The 17,615-nt window shown below is 39.0% G+C and overlaps 2 protein-coding genes across 25 annotated transcripts in view; one reads left to right on the forward strand and one right to left on the reverse strand.

The window, feature by feature from the left end:
• The window catches only part of MED12L (mediator complex subunit 12L), a 699,797-nt gene that overhangs the window by 498,221 nt on the left and 183,961 nt on the right, over window positions 1-17,615 (forward strand). The window lies entirely within an intron of this gene.
• P2RY14 (purinergic receptor P2Y14) overlaps window positions 1-17,615 on the reverse strand; it is a 79,128-nt gene that overhangs the window by 9,041 nt on the left and 52,472 nt on the right. The window contains exon 5 of one of the 5 annotated variants that reach the window (XM_047875190.1): window positions 17,304-17,365. The exons of the other annotated variants lie outside the window; for them this stretch is intronic. The gene's annotated coding sequence lies outside the window, so the exon portion shown is untranslated. The remainder of the gene's footprint in view (window positions 1-17,303; window positions 17,366-17,615) is intronic. 5 annotated transcript variants of the gene reach the window in all.

Here is a 17,615-nt window from a genome sequence, read left to right on the forward strand (position 1 = left end):
CTCATCTCTAAGTTTATTGTTCTTTTGTCAGTTGTCTTATATCCTGACCTCTCTGCAGTAGTTAATGGTATTGATTTTCTCCTTGTTGAAATCTTTTCTTCTTATGGTACATTGTAGCCTTGGGCTCCTGTGTATTCCCAGTGGTCCTTCCTTTGCAATAGTTCTTCCTTTGCCAAGACCTTTTATTTATGTGCTCACTAAATCCATCAGACCGTATTTGCCAGGCACTGTGGAGATATATCAGCCACAGGGAACTCTCAGAAATGTCCCAGCCTAGGGTGTGGGGGCCTGAGCAGAGTGGTGCTTCAGGATACAACAAGGGGTTATTCCTGAAGGAGGAGGCACAAGAACAGAGTGAGCAGTGAGCAACTATCACCTTCAGGAATGGTGGTATCAAGGCAACCTTCTTGGATCAAGTGATAATAAAGGTTGATAAATTGCTTGACTTTAGCCAGACACAGAAGGAGAGGGGGAGAGTTTTAGGCAGAGAGAGCTACTAGATATATGCACCAAGGTACATGAGACAACAGCATAGTTGGGGGAGGGGGTGGCTAGGAGATATGGCTTGCACAAATCGGTTAACGTAATAGAGCCTTGTCAGTGAGTTACTATTATTGCCATTTTACAAATGAGGAAAATAATGCTTAAAATGGTTCATTAATTCATCAAAGGTGATTTGGGTAGCTAACATGGGGCCATACAGTATTCTAACGTGTGTCTGTTCTCCGCTATACTTGAGTGAATGTGGGGGCTCCATGTTTTGTGGTATTTGAGCATGAGCATGTGTACAGCCCTTCAGCATTTCTCTGAAGTCTTGTCTTCTTTTTCTTAATTGAAGTATAGTTGATACACAATGTTGCATTAGTTTCAGGTATACAACATGATGATTCAGCATCTATGTTATGCTGTGCTGGCTCAAAGTGTAGCTACCATCTGTCACCATAGAATACTATTACAATATTATTAACTATATTCCCTATGCTGTACCTTTCCTCCTCATGAATTCTGCATTCCGTACCTGGAATTCGGTACCTCCCACTCCCCTTCACCTATTTTGTTCATCCCCTCATGGTCCTCTCCTTTGGTAGCCATATCTCTTTGTATTTATGGATCTGTCTCCTTTTTTGGTATGTTTTTATTATTAATACTTTTACCAGTCCACGTACAAGTGAAATGCTATGGTATTTATCTTTCTCTAACTTACTTCGCTTAGCTTAGTAGCCGCTAGGTTCATACGTGTTGTCACAAATGGCAAGATCTCATTTTTTTTTATGGCTGAGTGCACACAAACGCCACATCTTTACCCATTCATTGTTCAGTAGACACTTGTGTTGCTTCCATATCTTGGCTATTGCAATAATGCTGCAGTAAACATGGGGGGGGGCATGTATCTTTCCAGATAAGTGTTTTCATTTTCTTTGGTTAAATACGCAGTAGTGGAATTACTGGATCATACGGTTTTTCTATTTTTAAATTTTGAGCAGCCTCCAAAAAATTTTCCCCAGTGGCAGCTTACATTCCACAGTACAAATTCACATTCCTACCTGTAGTACACAAGGGTTTCTTTTTTCCCACGTCCTCTCTAACACTTGTTATTTCTTTTCGACACTACCCATTCTGACAGGTGTAAGGTGATAACTCATTGTGCTTTTGATTTGCATTTCCCTGATGATGAGTGATGTTGAGCATCTTTTCATGTATCTGTTGGCCATCTTGTATGTCTTCTTTGGAAAAATCCTCTGGCCATTTTTTAAATTATTTTGTTTTGGTTTTGAATTGTATACATCTTATATCATACTGGATATTAACCCCTTTTGGATATATCATTTGGAAATATCTCCTCCTGTTCAGTAGGTTGCCTTTTCATTTTTCTGATGGTTTCATTTCCTGTGTGAAAGCTTTTTGTTTTGGTGTAGTCCTGGTAATTGACTGTTGCTTTTGCTTCCCTTGACTGAAGAGACGTATCTAGAAACATTTTGCTAAGGCTGATATCCAAGAGATTATTGCCTATGTTTTCTTTTAGGACTTTAATGGTTTCAGGTTTCATGTTTAGGTGTCATTTTGACTTTAATTTTATGTGTGGTATAAGAAAGTGGTCCAGTTTCATTTTTCTGCATGTAGCTGTCCAGTGTTCCCAGCACCATTTATTGATGAGACACCCCCCCCCCCCCCGCCGCCATATATTCTTGCCTCCTTTGTCATACATAGATTAATTGACCACAAAAGTGTGGGTTTATTTCTGGGCTCTCTATTCTGTTCCATTGATCTATAATGTCTCTTTTTTGTGTGTGTCAGGACCATAATGTATTGATTATTATAGCTTTGTAGCCTATCTTGAAATTTGGGACTGTGTTACCTCCAACTATGTTTTTCTTTCTCAAGATTGCTTTGGCTATTCAGGATCTTTTGAGATTCCGTACAAATTTTAGCATTATTCTACTTTTGTGAAAAATACTATTTGCTTTTTGATAGGGATTATATTGAATGTGTAGTTTGCTTTGTGTAATGTGGACATTTAACAATATCGTTCCATTGAGCATGGTATACCTTTCTTTGTGTTATCTTTGATTTCTTCCATCAGTGTTTTACAGTTTTCAGTGTACAAGTCTCTCACTTCCTTGGTGGAATTTATTCCTGGGTATTTTTTCTTTTTGGTGCAATTGTAAATAGAACTGTTTTCTTAATTTCTCCTTCTTCTACTTCATTATTCGTGTATAGGAATACAATAGATATCTGCAAGTTAATTTTTTACTCTGCAACTTTACCAAATTCATTTATTCTCATATATATTTGTGTGTGTGTGTGTATTTTGGTGGAATCTTTAGGGTTTTCTATGTATAGCATCATGTCATCTGCCAATATATTTGTGTGTGTGTGTGTGTGTGTGTGTGTATTTTGGTGGAATCTTTAGGGTTTTCTATGTATAGCATCATGTCATCTGCCAATAGTGACAGTTTTGCTACTTCTTTACCAAATTGAATGTCTTTTAATTCTTTTTCTTGTCCAGTTGCTCTGGCTAACACGTCCAGTACTATATTGAATAAAAGTGGTGAGAGAGACATCCTTGTCTTGTTGCTGACCTTAGGGGAAGAACTTTAATTTTTTTCTCATTAATTATGATGTTAGTTGTGGGTTTCTGGAGTCTTGTCTTTTTTTTTTTTTTTTTAAGTTTATTTACTTATTGAGACAGAGAGAGAGAGAGAGAGAATGAGAGGGGAGACAGACAGAGAGAGACAGAGACAGAATCTGAAGCAGGCTCCAGGCTCTGAGCTGTCAGCACAGAGCCTGACGTGGAGTTTGAACTCACAAACCGTGAGATCATGACTTGAGCTGAAGTGAGATTCTCAACTGACTGAGCCACCCAGACACCCCAGGAGTCTTGTCTTTAGGAATCACTCAGCCAGCATTTTTTTGAGGGCCGGTTCTCTTGTGTGTGAGTCTGCAAGTATGCATGTCCTTTGTTTTATCTAGATTTTGAAGGTCTGCAAGGTGTGCATATCTTCAGTTTTTCCAATTAGACTCCAGGTACCACAGCATGGAGAAACCTCCATTTTCTTGGCCAGTTTTTGAAAGTGTTGACAAATGAATGGGTTGGTGACTTCTGACTCAGTTTTCTATCTTCTGCGTTGATGTGCCAGGGGAGGTATAGAATTGGAGCATTCATTACAGTGATTAAAACAAGGACACTAACCAGTAAGTGCTAAGGACTGTGCTGCTGGGGGAGACCCAGGGCTGCTGTGTATGGTTTGGATGCCACAAAAGGACTCCCTGGGGTCTCTGGCTTTGCTTGTTCCTGTTTGTCACCTTTAGCTAGTTTTCTCTTGTAGTAGATATGAGGTCTTGATTAGATCTGACTTGATCCTCCTAACTCCTGACACTATGGCCCACTGACTTCACCTTCAGTTAGAGTCTTGGTGAATGAGAAACATGCTTTAGTTTAACTTCTAATTGGGTGAATGCTGAGGTTACATACCTCCAATGAGGAACAGTGCTAATTAGTTTTCACATTAGAAGTGGCTGTCTGCGCTTCTTGGGCTGAATTGCAGACACCTGAGAACTTCCAGTACTTGAGCTCAGTTTTATCTTAACTGCTAGGCTTTCTTCCTGGGCCTCCCTATTCACAGACTCACACTCATGAGAATCAAAGATCTGTGTTTCTGCTGCAAAGAGACCCAGTCTTCAATTATGTATGATAATTTGACAGTGGGTTAGTATGGACAGTAAACTGATAATGTTCAAACCTAGTTTTTACTGTTTATTCTAACCACTTCTCTTAAAATACTTTTAGCAGAGCTAGTAGCAAAGTGTATGCCTGGCACACCTAAGAGCTCAGAGGTGTGTCTGCATATCTTATCTGATTACGGGAGGTGGTGGACAGTGAGGTGTAGCACAGGTGCCAAAGGTCTGGGGCCATGAAAATGGCCAACTGTCAACTAGCCTCTGGATTGTCAGGATGGATTAGTGAGGAGTTTTCACCTACACTTTTTGGCATAGCCTAAGGATTTTCAACCTTGGCACTATTGACTTTTTTTTCTTTTCTTTTTTTTTTTTTTGAATTCCAGCCCTTTGTAGGTAGGCTGTCTTTTGCATTACAAAGTTTTTAGCTGCATCTCTGGCCTCTGTCCACTAGGTGCCAGTAGCACCCCATGATTTATGACAACAACAACAAAAAGTGTGCAGACATTTCTAAATGTTCCTAAGTTGAAAATCACTGGAATAGCCTCTAAGTGGTAGGTATATTTAATATCATTTTGATATACAGAGAGAATTTAGTCACTCTCTCTTTGGTGCTGTCTTAACACTTACAGTCTTAACTCTATGTTGAGTAGCTCATCAACGGTAGGTAATTCAAATCCTTAGGTCTCAGAATGTGAAGTGGACTGTCTTGTCTGCACTGGTGGGGCAACAGGCAGACAGTGGAGTATAATGATTAAAAGCATGCCTGTTGGATGTAGTGGACCTTGGTTAGAAATGCGGCTTGATTATTTAATAGCCATGGGTTACTAAGTACCTCCGTGTTTCTGTCTTTACTTCTCTTAAAATGGGGGGGTAGTGGTTGCTGCCTCATAGGGTTCCTGTTCCTCTAAGAATCAAATAACCTGGTGCTTGGTAGTGTGTGACTCAGAGGGAACAGTGGGGGTTCAGGGAGTGACTCAGCTGACAGCGGAATAATCCCATGTCCCTGGGACTTTCAGTCTGCCCAGGACTTCCCCTGGGTCAGGCATCTACACGGTTCCCCCTGCTTTCTCATGTTCACTTTCAGCTGATGCTCTGCACCTGAATGAGAGCTATAGGAGGCACTGTAGATTGTTTGCTAAGTGCTCTGAACCTCCTTGGGTATCTGGCTCAAAAGTGCTTGTGTTGGGGAGGATGGGGGGAAGGCTGTGCTTCCAATGGTCCCCCTATTGTCCTCACAGGAAGTGGCATTTGGCAATAGGGAATGAGGGAAGCCCAAATATTTCACGGTCTTACTGAGCAATCAATCCCCAGAAGCCTGAATCTTTGATGAAAGTGGCATAAAGCTATGAAATTTTGGTCTTGCTAATTTTGGGAAATGATTCCTTTCTAGGTCTGGAATTAGGTTGAGCTACTTGGATTCCTGACTTTTTTCCAGCCTGTTCTGCCGCATTGTTTTTGTTTTTGTTTTTGTTTTTTTAAACTATGAGGCTCTATTCCCCAGGGCCAGGCAAGGAAATGAATCTTTGACCTCCTTTTGCCTCGCTGAGATGATGTTTGCATTTCTCAGTTAGGCATGCAGTACTCAGATGTTCAGATCTTGGGGCTCAGGGCATTAATGCGTATCCCTTTGCTATGGGAATGGGGAACAGGTTTTCATTTCTGGGAAACCCCCACTTTTAACTACTTAGTTAAATATCAACCACCTGCAGGTTTGTTCAAGAATCAGCCTCACATAGCCCAAGAAGAAGGATATCCAGGACTTTGGGTGGGAGTGTGAATACTGCAGAAGAGTGATACATGCATTTGAAAACCTAACGTTTGATCTACTTCCTCCATTTTGGAAGAATCAATGACCTTTGCTTTTAATAAAATGCATCATGACAATTCCTTGAATTAGGCAATTCTGTAAATGAATTCGTATTTTTATAATACAACATATGATAATGAAGTAACTATATTCATCTCAAAATGGGTAGAACTTAAATGTGAAAGATGGAGTTTTATGCAACTTAAAGATGGTGCTTAGAGTACAGGTGAGGTAAAAGACCTTTCCTTTTGTGAACCCTAGGTCCATAGGTTGGGATCCATTGTTGAATGTGTATTTCACTTTTAGACCATTACATTTGTGATTATTTCACTTTTCCAATAGAATTCAATGTGAGTCCATCAAGTACATTATAAGAAAGTCATGTCACGTCTTGCCATGCTGCATGGGAGCTCTTAGATGGCATTTCATTATTGCCTTAGCTGTAATGTCCATATGTGAGAAGTCTAATCATAACCAGCTCACAAGTGTTCCATTGCAGTTTTATGTTAACAACTTGCTTGGACCAGGACTGGTTTGGTTTTACTCTATGCTTTTTTTTTTTTTTTTTTTTAAATGCAGCCTACTCTAGACTTCTTTTTAATCTTTATACATTATTGTTTTTCTCTTATATTGTTAGTATCTCTCTCTGTTTAGTGGTGATTTTCCTGTGAAGTATAAACCTGCATAAGTCCTTAATAAAACGGACTAAAAATTGGTAGGTCTAGAAGTCATGATAGCCCCATAGCTATAAACTTGCTCAAGCCTTTTCCATCCTTCAATAACAAAGGTAAAAACCCTCTATAGGCAAAGAAATACTGATTCCCAGTATTAGTAGCTCATCTTGTTCCTAAGTATCACTGCTCACTGAAAGGACCCTGGGCTTCTTGGAGAAATGGTTGACTTTAATAAGGCACAGGGAAAGTACAAGTGAGTTGAGATGAACCAGCTGGGCAAAAAGCAAGGAAGCGCTCAGCCCGATAGGGACATGTCAAAACACAGAAACTGCTATTGGAGATACTTCTAAATTTGACAATTTGGATATCAACAGGAATGACAAGATCAAAGTACTTGGAAAAACAAACCAAATTCAGGAGTTGACAGTGATATTAAGAAAAGGAAAGCAAGGGGCACTTGGTTGGCTCAATAGGTTAAGCATCTGACTCTTGAACTCATGGCTGTGAGTTCAAACCCTGAGTTGGGCTCTGTGCTGGGCGTGCAGCCTACTTAAAAAAAAAAAAAAAAAAGTGCGTGTTTGATGTGCCTCTGTGACTCAGTCAGCAGAGCAACTGATTCCTGATTTTGGCTCAGGTCATGATCTCATGGTTCGTGGGATTGAGCCTCTGCAGAGCCTGCTTGGGATTCTTTCTTTCTCTCTCTGCCATTCCCCTGCTCACACACACTTTCTCTCAAAATAACTAAACTTTTTTAAAAAAAAGGAGGGGGGAGTGATATTAAGAATAGGGATGACAAATGGAGGATGAAGACAGGGGGAGGCTCTTCTTTACATAATTTCAGCTAGAAGATGTAGAATGAATGATAGGAAGTCACCATTTTTCAGCCTCAGTGTAATAACTGATGAGGACACAGTCTTCAGTAGTTACAAAAAGCCAGTCGATAAAAGGCTGTGGGAGAACAGGATGTTCTAGTCTAAAAGTATCACTCTCAGATCATTTAGAATAATAAAGGAAAAAATTGATCCTTTTCAGCAGGGATATCTAGCTGTCACTGAATGATCAGACTTACCCCAAGTGGGATAAGTTGACATTATGATTTATTTAGATGTATACAATGTGCCCTGTCAAAAAGCTGATCATGGATGAACAATCAGAATGTGGATCATTCTGTAAAACAACTTGCCTAGATTCTAAAAAAATGAATGTCATGAAAAGTGAACAAACATGATTGGGTGGGAGGGAGCAGTTCTAGATCAAAGGAGGCCAAAGAGAAATAATGTGTAATGCGTAATGTGTGGTTGTGATTGGAGATTGAGGGAGTAGAGGATAGAGCTATAATAATTGTTTTGGGACAGTTGTGTAAATCTGAATATAGGCCCTGTGTTAGTATTTTTGAGTTAATCTTTCTAGGTGTGATGATGGTATGGTTAAGCAGGAGAATATTCTTACTCTTCTGAGTTGCATATCGAAGTATTTAGGACGGGAGGGTCATAATGCCTGCAGCACATTTTGGAAGAGGTTCAGTAGAAGTAAAAGAAAGTATATGTGTGCGTATATATATGCTTGTGTATTATACTTTTAGGATGATATATATTACAGTATATGTGCATACACACGTGTATGCATATGCACATGTGCATGTGATATATGTGGGTGTATTAGTTTTGAGGGAAGAATCCTGAGCTCAGTGCCTGACACACAGCAGGTACTCAACAGTCTCTTAGACACATCTGTTACCCTGCTGCCTGTTTTCCTCTGTTAACCTTTGAAAGCTTTTCTACCCATCCTTAAATTGGGTTTTCTTATTCTGTTCTTTGCCATCTTCTTTCCTCTTTCTACCTAGTTTTCTAAGCCAAAATAATCTTCGTTTAGAACACTGTTGAAAACCATCATCAGTAAAGCGAACTGCCTATAAAATATTCCTTGGGCGCTTATTATCATGCAGTGTTGTTGGTATTGTGGGTGCATCCTGCCCCCCCTTGGAGCTCAGTGTCTGCTCCTGGACCCCGAGCAGCCTCATCTACTTCCCCTCTGCACAGTGGACCCCCACTTTCTGCACTTCTGGCTCACTCACGGCCCTGAGTGTTGAGGAGGCAGATTGATTCACCTCCATCGGGAAGAGCTTTTCCCTCAACTGAGTCCATCGTGCCTTGCGTTAGCTGCCACTGTGCCTCGCGTCTTATAGCGACAACTGCCATTTATTGGGAACTTTACCTTGTACCGGACACAGGCGATGCTAATTGCTTTTTGAAGTATTTTCTTTTTCAGGGACTGTTTCCTACTTTGAGAAGAATTTATGTAACCTAAGGTAAAGCACAGTAAAAAGAACACAGTGCTGACTGGACAGCCAGAGCCACCTGCGTCTACCTTTGTGCTCCTCCCTGGCTGTCTGCCTCCCTCTGCCCAGAGGGAACCCTGTCTTGAGTTCTGTGTTTTTCATTTCTGCCCTTTAAACAGATGACTGTAATCCATACAAGCATATATATTGCATTCTAAAATTGTTCATGCTATATACTGTCTTCCAGGACTTTTTAAAAATCCCCAGCTCAGCATTATGTGTCTCTAGTTTATCACTTTAGAAAAGGAATTGGAAGTACTTGAAAAGATGAGCATTCACTTACCCTCTAGCCAAGCATCTTAATTCCTAGGTATATGCCCTAAAAACCTTTTATAGAAGCATATTGAGAAACATGTACAAGTGTTTCTTGAAACATAGAAAGTGATAGAGCAAAAATGTGGGCATTGGCTCAAATGATTATTGGTAGGAGAATGTGTAAAAGAAAAACATGGTGTAATTTTATGCAACACTGAATGAATGAACTACAGCTATGTACTTTTGAATAAATCCTCATGTTGTTCTGATAAAAGTAATCCCACTTTATAGTTGAAGAAACGGATGTCTAGAGAGCCTGAATAAATTGTCCAGGATGTTACAACTAGCATGTTGTAGAAGTGAGATTCGAATCCAGGTCAGTGTCATTCCAAGGCCTTACCTGCTAGGGTTGTATTGTTTCCTGTTGAAAAGACGTGTTTTTGTTGGTTTGTCTGTTCTGCATGGAGAGAGAGCTTTGTATTTTGACCTGACTTGGCAAATGTTTCATAGTGTGAATTGTATAAATTTCTGATGAATGACCTAAAACATTCTTACCTTGCACAGGAAGAAAGCAGGTGAAGGGAGCTTAGTGGCTTGAGCAAATTCCTGAGGTAGAAACCAGAGCACTCACACGGGCAGCTCAGCTCCTCCGAGCCCTCACTGCCTGCAGCATTTAACCTTCTGGTCTTACCGTGGTTTCAGGCCTCCCTTCTAGGACGTGGCTGGGAGAGGCCTGGCAGATAGATACTACCTCAGCATAACTAATACAGCTGATCCTGCTCCCCCTTTTCTCAGCCAGGTTCCGCTGTTGCTCTCCTGGTGGAGAGCAGAGGCCTCTCCTCAGCTGTGTGACTCTTACCTAGAACATAAGTGTGTCCGGCCTACAGTAGCAAAAGTGCCAGCAAGCTTTCTTCTGGTTTTTGGATGTCACTGACATGAGTAGCTTGTGGAAAAAGTGCAGGTGTATTTGTGTGCATGGGGCGGGGGACGTGGGGAAGGCAAAACAGTAGATATTTGGTGCCTCAGGCAAATCAGTGTTTATTATAAACGTAGATTATTGTGCTACTTAGATATTTTGGCCCAGTCGAACAAAACAGATAAAAGTGGAAGCTTTACTACTTAGCTATCCCCTTGAGCTTTTCCTTGCCCGTGCCTTTCCTTTTCAGTGCTGGAAGAAGCTCTGAGCTAGGTACATACGTGTTTTCTCTCTGTCCCAGTAAATCCCAAATGGCTTCTGGTCCTTTTAAACTGGTGGGGGCTACTGGCAAGGGTCTGCAGACATCACTGACTGAGTTTTGTCAAGCACTACATAGGACCGGCAGGAATACCGGGGTGAATTTGCTTTCCTGCTGTCCCCACAGTGATGTTGTAGCCCAGTTTTGTAAAGATATAAAACTCACTGAGGCAAAAGTACTTGTAGCTCTGTCTGTGGCTGTCCTTCTCTAGCATCTTTGTGTGGCTGCCCCCTGTCGGTCCGCGTTAAAACATCACCTTCTAGGGGGGCCCTTCTCTGTTCATGACATCTGACACAGCCAAGCTCCTACCTAGCACCTGCCAGCCGCCCACCATGTTTTATTTTCTTCATACATGTCTTTATTATTTAAAATAATATTTGGAGCGCCTGGGTGGCTCAGTCAGTTGAGCATCCGACTTCAGCTCAGGTTATGGTCTCACGGTTCTTGAGTTCAAGCCCTGCGTCGGGGTCTGTGCTGACAGCTCAGGGCCTGGAACCTGCTTCGGATTCTGTGTCTCCTTCTCTCTCTGCTCCTTCCCTGCTCACACTGTCTCTCTCTCTCTCAAAAATAAAGATTAAAAAAAAAATAAATAATATTTAATTTTCAACTTACTGTCTCCATCACCCCCTTAAAGGTAACCTTCATGAGAACAGGACTTAATTTTCTTATTCACTGCTAAATTAGTTATTTACCTGGCAGACAGTAAAAGTTCAATAGATACTTAGTGAATTTACGAATTTTGGTTAAATTGAGTTGATTTACTTAACTGTCAAATTATGAGTCTGTTTAGAACCTCTAGAGTTTTAAAGTTTCTATCTGCAAGAGGTTAAAATGTACAGATAGCTTTTTAAATCTTTGGGGAATAAAATCGGACCTACATAATCTTTAATTTGTGAAATATTCTTATGCAAAGTTGATGCAAGTTTGACTTGATAAATTTTAATTTTGTTACTTTTAATCATATTAATAATTTTCCTTAAACTCCATAAGTGAAACAAAAGACGAGAGGGTAAAAAGCTATGTGTACCTGAATGCTCTGTCCTCTTTCCCATATGCCACCTCTGGCCATTATGTACCCTGAATCCTATTTTCGTCATTCTCCTGCTTTCTTGTTTTATAGTGTTCTGCAATGTCTGTGTTCCTAAAAGTAAGTGTGAATCTGTGGTATGTATGTGTATGAAATTGTGATTTTGTTTTTTTTTTAAAGCCTTATATTATCTTTTAGCGATTTAACCTTATCATATCACATATCATCCATGGTATTGAGTATTGCTGTAAATTATTTGTCTTGGTGACTATGACTAATTTCCTGTGTTTAGGATGTTTCTAGGCTTTTGCTCTTGTAAACTTGGCTGAGATGTATATCCATAGTTTATCTTGATGAACATAGGAAAGATTTTCTTGTAGGTATAAATCTAGAAGTGAAATTGCAAATTCATGTGGTATAGGAATGTCAAAATAATGGAAACAGTGCCAACTATGGTCCAAAGTGATTGCACCAGTTTATACCCCTATTAAGAATGTGTAATGATCCTGTCGATACATATCCTCTTCAACATTTCGTATTCTCAGATTTTTAAAGTGTTGTTTATGATGTGATACTATATTGTGGCCTTGATTTGCATTTCCATGATAACTGATGATATGGGCATCTCTTCATATAATGATTATTTCCATAAAATGTCTAGTCATTATCTTCTCATTTTTATGTTGGGTTGTTTATGCTATTATTGATTTGTAGAAATTCTTCAAATAGTGTTGATAATCTGCTTTGTTAGGTGTATATATGGTGAAATACATTTCCTAGATTATAACTTGTCTTTTCACTTTGAAGGTGTATTTTGATAAACAAAAGTTACAGATTTTAATATAGTCAAATTATTTTTGTTTTGAGTTAGTGTTTTTAGTATCCAAAGAAAATTTTTCTATCTCAAAGTCTAAAATAATAGTTCTCACAATATGGTCTGTTAGACCGTGGGGTTCCTTGACACCCTTTCACGGGGGCCATGAAGTCAACCCATCTTGAAAAGAATACTAACATGTTACTTGCCTTTTTTACTCATTGTGCTGACATTTGTATGAATGGTGCAAAAGCCAGGGTATGTAAAATACTTGAGCACCAATCAGGGCCATGCGCATATCTGTTCTATAGTCACTGCATACCTTACTGCTATGAATTCTTAGTAACCAGGAGAAGAAAAGGCCAAGTGCACTTTACAGTGTTCTTGATGAAGGAATATATATTGTTAATTTGGTTATATCTTACCCTTTAAATATGTGTCCTTTAAACATTGTACATGACAGAATAGGAATTGTTCATGAAGCTTCTGTCTTATTTGGTGGTTGTCTAGAAGAACAACACTTGAGTGATTAAGCTATGTGAGCCATGAACAATGAATTAGATGCTTTTTGCTGGAACACCATTTTTTACTTGAAAGAATGACACACAGACTATAGTAATTCAGACTGACTTGGGTATTTGGCGACATTTTCTCAAAAATGGATGAGCTGAACCTTCATCAACAGAAGAAAATAGCACTGCCCAGTACTTAGAGATCAGTGTCAATATTAAGACCATTTTTTTAATTTTTATATAATAAAGAGTATACATCTGAATGACAGTACATCTCCAAATGACTTGATTATGTGATGTTATAAAATCTAGCACAGGTCAAAGATTCATTTAAAGACTAAGAGGGGTGTGTGGGTGGCTCAGTCAGTTGAGACTTAGACTCACATCATGATCTCCCAGTTCGTGAGTTCGAGCCCTGCGTTGGGCTCTGCTGACAGCTCAGAGCCTGGAGCCTGCTTCGGATTCTGTGTCTCCCTCTCTCTCTCTGCCCCTCCCCCGCTTACACTCTGTCTTTCTCTATAATAAATAAAGATAAAAAGAAATTCAAAGACTAAGTTAGACTAAAGGATTTTAATGCAAAAAGAATATTCATTGATAAGGATTTAGGTTCTACATTGCAGACAACCTTTAAGAAACAACCACTTTTTGAGATTTGTTGTGGTACCAAAGAAAAAAATCCAGAAGGCTATTAAAATACTTCTTTCTTTTCCTATTACATATCTGTGTGAGGTGAGATTTTCTTTAATATACTTTAATTAAAACTACATTTTGAAACTTATTGAATGAAGCAGTGGATATGAGAATCTGTCCTAGTTCAGATATTAAAGAGGCAAGCAAAAAGGTAGAATAATACCACCTTTCCAATTAAAGCTTTTTTAAATAAATTATTGTTTTATAAAAAATGTGTTATTCCTGTTAACAGTTGACACCTTTTAAAATGAATTACAAATATAAATTCAACAATTTTAATATCTATTATAGTAAATATGGTTAGCTAGAACTTATACAGATGAAAGCTCTTTGGGCTTCTGAATATTGCAAAGAGGATCTTGAGACCAGAAGATGAGAATTCCTGGCTAAGATATATTTTACTGTATTTTCTAATAAGAATTTTGGGGTGTTAGTTTGCTTATTTTGATGTTAGGCCTTAATTTATCATGTACTGGATGGTCTGTAAATACCAAAAAAAAAGGATACCACACTTTTATAAAGATAATTAAATTTTAAAAATAGGTAAAACTTCACAGTCTATCATTGTAACTCCTACAGATTGAATATCTTTAATTTTACTTTTTTTCTTGAGTTTTTGATAAGGTTGTCTATTTATTTGGTTATTCATGCATCCATGAAGTATGTGAATTAAGCAAATAATAACCTTCATGTCGTTTTCTCACCTCTGTCTGTCTAGGACTACCACTGTGTGGCTCAGGGCTCTGAGTCCCTTGATTGCCAGGTCTCTAGCTATCAGGCCCACAGGTCTGGCCGGGAAGGACAGGTTTGCTTGTTCAGTGGACATACGTTAATAGATACTTGCTACTTGTGTGTTGGTACATTACCCGGTTTTCTGTTGAAGTGATAGGAGGTGAATTGGGAGAAGTATTCATGTTCCCTTATTTGCGATTTCTTATTTGGCCCTGTGAGTATCAGATACTAACTGAAGAAATTTCCTGTGAGGTTTTATTTAATCTTTCCAGTACTGTCTCTAACATAATAGGTTATTAGCAAGGATGGGGGAGAGATTTTTTTTTTTTTTTGAATAGCTGCTCTGTGCCAGATATGAACATGTCTCAATTACTGTCTTAGCAGCTCTGTGGGGCGATGGCTTTATTGTGATGTTATATTGGTTATGGAACAGAGGAGGATCATAGAGGCAAAAGAGCTGAGAAGCAGGCGTAGCTCAAGGTCACGGTAGATTCAAATTCAGCTGGCCTGCTGCATTCAGAGGCCCTGCTTTTTCTACCATATAAGATTGCCTCTATAAAAATCTGAGTCCCCATAATATTGACTATATTTTATGCAGTGTGATTGTTGCCACTGTTGTGTAAACAGCTAGTAAAGAGGCTCAGCAGTCCTGTGCTCTTTCACATCTCCAACTTATGTTTATGTATAAATTATAATTTTTATTGGGCACATTCATCTTGTTAGATCAGAGGTAAGATATGGGATAGGTGAGAGGGTACTGGATTTGAAGCCAGATGGCCTTTTCCTTTAAGACCCATCGTAGGCCTTCATTAGCTGTGTTGTGTTGTTTGAGTCGATGAACCTCCCTGGACCCTAGTTTCTTAACTGAATAGAGCCAGCAATTTAAGGTATTTCCCAGTGTAATTTGGCTGCTGGAGACACCGGTGTTTTTTTAATTTCATCCAGTCTTGATAATATCTATGCAAAGCTTTAAAAGCAGAGGGCTGTATCTATGGGGGTTCATTGGAATTGTTATTTACAAGTCTTGGATTTCACTGTCATATAAAAGTTAGGTAAAATACCATTAAAGGTTTTTTTGCATCACCCTTGACTTCTGGGACTGCCTTTTGAGACTATGTCTCTCTTCCTTTTTTATTAGATTGAGTCATATAAAATTGTTAATAATTGGCTTTTTTTTTTTTTTGCCTACAAAAATGGAAGTTTCATAGGGTTAGTATAATACATTTAATAGGTATTAATAAGATTGCATATGAATGGCTAACAAAAAAAATCTATGTAATTTATAGGGCATATGGCCAAATGTAAGTAAGTCTAGATCTTGGTTATGTTTTTTAAAACCAACTTTTACTCTGGATTTTCTTTCTCAGATGATCTTGATTACATGTGGTAATCCCTATCAGCAGTGAACTGTTTTGTGTTGAAGCACCAAAGGTGAAGAAATGTTTTCCCCTATAATGGGTGGGGCTGATGTGGAAAGCTGTCTATAACAGATGGAGAACTAGAGATAGAGATTCCGCACCCCCCCCCCCCCCCAATGGATGCTATCTTTAAGAGGGAAAACTGGCAAGAAAGTTGGTAGGTGTAAAAATGAATTAGAAGAAGACTTAAGAGGTTGCGTTTTATTCATTTAGAGAGTCATTTATTAAGAAGAGTTATAGCTTTTTAAAATCACTACATTTTGTGACTTCTAAAATATTTTTGATGGCCGAGTAGGGAGACACTTGTGGTTTGTAAATTATCCTATCACTGCCTTCTTTCAGTTACAGTATGCTTAGAATTTCTCCAATAAATGGAGCTCTTATAAAGCTTTTTTGGCTGGGAAGTATAAGGAGTCGGTTCTCAGCACAAGTTTTAACTTATTCTAAGCATTAGTTTTAAAATTATCTGTCAGTCTTGGGGCGCCTGGGTGGCGCAGTCGGTTAAGCGTCTGACTTCAGCTCAGGTCATGATCTCACAGTTCGTGGGTTCGAGCCCCGCGTCAGGCTCTGTGCTGACAGCTCAGAGCCTGGAGCCTGTTTCAGATTCTGTGTCTCCCTCTCTCTCTGCCCCTCCCCCGTTCATGCTCTATCTCTCTCTGTCTCAAAAATAAATAAACGTTAAAAAAAAATTAAAAAAAAATTATCTGTCAGTCTAGATTTTATGAAATTTATTACACAGTTTCTAGAAAAAACAAGCAAAAATAAGCTGCACAAATTAGGTTCTTTGTCCTTGCCGTCCGCAAATTAAAACCAAAAAACTTCTGAATACTTGATATTTAAATGTTTGGAAAATCTCAGACGAAACCAGACATTAAGAGTCAATATATGAAAAACAAAACCTTAAATATTAAAAAAAACTAAAATAGCAACTATGAGGCTTATTTATTCCTGTGTCTTCCCTGTGAAAATTAGTTGTGAGTCACCATTAAATCTACATGAGCAGCTCAGGTGTTTAGGTTTCAGAGAAGACTTCACATCCTTCCTTGCATGAAGTATTTTACCTTTGGTTTCAGTTTTTGTGAGTTTGTGGCAGTTTGCTCTCTTAAACCAAAGCTGCTTTGCCTTTTTTTCTCTTCAGCATTTCATTTCTTTATCGGACTCCCTTAGCTTGGAAGATTACATCATAGCCGAGCTATATCCTTGCTCCTTAACATATCCCGAACGGATTTTAACCCACTGTCCACACACACACACACACACACACACACACACACACACACACACACACACACACACAAACACTGTCTTATGTTTTACAAGCCTTAAGTTTACAAATTAAAAAACAAAACAAAACAGGGATTTCTTAAAGTCTAATGCGTGAGCCCATGGAAGAAAATCCTGCTTCATGCAATTAAAAGGCACATTTACAGGGAAAAGTTAATTGGACTTAGTTTAGTTTTTGAACCTGGAAAAGTCAGATCTCACTGATAAATCTGTCACTTATCGTTTAATCCATGAGAAAAAAACAATTTAGGACACCATGAGCACAAACAGCCATTTCACATTGGAATCACAAATATTCTTTAAATATACTCTGCACTGAATGGACCATTTTTACTTACCAATTTTTCCAGCCTCCTGTCGTCTCCGTAGGCAAGACTGGATCAACAATGGAGTGTAACATCTGATGTTGAGGGAAATAGATTTAGCTTTCTGCTTGGGCTGCTCGTGTTGACCAGTGAGGAAATGCTATATTAGCTCTCAGACCAAAACATTTAAAGTACTCTATGAAATGCTGACATCTTGCCAAAGGCCTGAATGTCAAGTACTACAGATGCCCAGTCCTCTTTGGAACCCAGCTCTACTATGTGCTTGTGTAAGTGTAAGCACTTTATGCTTAGGGTTGCAAATTAGCAAGGCGTGGTATGAAACTG

Source organism: Prionailurus viverrinus, chromosome C2 (genome assembly GCF_022837055.1).
Source record: "Prionailurus viverrinus isolate Anna chromosome C2, UM_Priviv_1.0, whole genome shotgun sequence".
NCBI lineage: Eukaryota > Metazoa > Chordata > Mammalia > Carnivora > Felidae > Prionailurus > Prionailurus viverrinus.